This window comes from Parus major, chromosome 6 (assembly GCF_001522545.3).
Source record: "Parus major isolate Abel chromosome 6, Parus_major1.1, whole genome shotgun sequence".
NCBI lineage: Eukaryota > Metazoa > Chordata > Aves > Passeriformes > Paridae > Parus > Parus major.
Window position 1 is genome coordinate 33241417 of NC_031775.1, and position 2454 is coordinate 33243870.

The following is a 2454-nucleotide window of genomic DNA, read 5'->3' on the forward strand; positions in this document are numbered from 1 at the left end:
CTCTGGCAATGCTGGACTCTGGCAATGCTGGTCACTGGTCACTCCTCTCGCTGGCAGTGCCCAGGGCTGGGTCAGAGCTGGCTGGATCCTGGCAGCCCCTGGAGCAGATTCCCAGAGCACGGGGCTGAGAGTGGAAATCACCTTCTGGGATCTCCCAGCTCTGGAATGGTTTCAGTGGGAAGGGATCCGAAGGGTCACCAATTCCAAGGCCTGGACTGTCCCAGGGATGGACCTGCCTGGAATCATCAGCTCCAGGTGGATTTCTTGTTCTTTCCCACAGACCACAACAGAGTTTGTTCCATTGCAGAAATGCAGCTTTCCTCTGGAGCTGTGGAGTTTGGGATGCAGAGCAGCTGGAATGAGCAGGGTGCTGATATCCAGATCCTGGAGAGGGACTGAGCTGAGCCAGGCCAGGCTTGGGAAGAGGTTCACAGCCTGCAGTCGCTGCTCTGCAGGGCCACATCAAAGAAAATTGGATTTTGTTATCGCTAAAAAGTCTCATTTTGGCAAGGAAGTGTCTGTAAAAGTTTCTTTTTAGCAGGAGAAACTGTTCTTCCCTGATTGACTGCGTGGCTGAGCCAAGTCCAGGAAGGGAGCAGATTGTGCTTTATGGAAGTAATTTCTTTAATCTTGTGGCTGCTTGAAGGCTTTGGTGTCTGTTGTGAGGATCACAGGGAGCTGCTTTATTACTGCTGGGATTGCTGATCTGCCCGGGCTCAGGCACTGCTTAATGGAAATCCCTGCTCCTTTTCCTGGAGATCTCATCTCCCTCATTCACCTTTTAATGTGTCTCAGAGAGAAAAGAGAGCGAGGCTGGGCTGTCTCCTTTAGAGCAGTGTTTGGGGTTTGGGGTTTGTGTCCTGCCCTGGCAGCGGGGTCTGCCCGCCTTCCTCTGCTCACCCGGAGCTCCAGCAGCTCCCCAGGGCATCCCAGCAGGAAAAATCCCTGTTCAGTGCCAGGGCTCTGTTCCTGTTCCTGGGCTGGGAACTCGGCATTCCCAGGGCTGAGAACTCGGTATTCCCAGGGCTGGGAACTCGGCATTCCCAGGGCTGGGAACTCGGTATTCCCAGGGTTGGGAACTCAGCATTCCCAGGGCCGGGAACTCGGCATTCCCAGGGCTGGGAACTCAGCACTCCCAGAGCTGGGAACTCGGTATTCCCAGGGTTGGGAACTCGGTATTCCCAGGGTTGGGAACTCAGCATTCCCAGGGTTGGGAACTCAGCATTCCCAGGGTTGGGAACTCAGCATTCCCAGGCATTCCCAGGGTTGGGAACTCAGCATTCCCAGGGTTGGGAACTCGGCATTCCCAGGGTTGGGAACTCAGCATTCCCAGGGCTGGGAACTCAGCATTCCCAGACATTCCCAGGGTTGGGAACTCGGCATTCCCAGGGCTGGGAACTCAGCATTCCCAGGGCTGGGAACTCAGCATTCCCAGGCATTCCCAGGTCTGGGAGGCAGCGGGGAGGAGCAGCCTCACCTGGCTCAGGGTGTCCTGCTCTGTCTGAGGCTGCTCCAAACACACCCAGCCTGGCCTTGGGCATTCCCAGGGATCCAGGGGGAGCCGAGCTTCCCTGGGCACCTGTGCCATAGCTTGTAAATGAAATATAGAGATAAATTAATATATAAATAAATGAAATATATCTATTATATTATATTTTATTATGACTTTATATTATGGCTTTATATTATGACTTTATATTATTTTATATTGTATATGTTCTATATTCTATATTTTCTATACTTATATATTATATATATTATAATTTATGTTATAACATATATTTATGTTATATTATATTTTATATTATTTTATATTTTATTATTTTATATTTATATTATCTGTATTACTGTATATATTTATATATACAGAATATAAATTATAAATATTATATATAATATATTTATATTATCTATTATATTATATATATTGTAAATATATTGTAAATATATTATAAATATATTATATTATTAATATGTTATATTATATTAATATAATTAAAATTATTAATAATATAATACAATATAATATAGTATAGTATAATATAATATAATAATACAATTCACATAATATAATATAATATATATTATAAATATATTGTTTTATTAATATATCTTATAATATATATTATATATATATTATTTTATAGGCTATATTTATTATATTACTGTAAACAAGCAAATGGGAAATAGGTTTAATGCCCTGGGCAGCTGTGCCAGTGTTTAGATCAATATTTAAATGAATTAGCTGTCAATATTTAACCCTTGTCTTTGGGAAGCAGGAGAGGCTCTGCTCTGAATTCCTCCCCTTGGAATTCAGGAGCTGGGAATGATGGAGAAGCACCAGGCCAGGAAAATCCAGCTGGAGGAGGGGATGGATCCCAGCCATCGATTGATCCCTGGAGCCGCAGTCCCTCATCAAACAGGGGAAATCATTATGGAGGGAGTCCTGTCCTG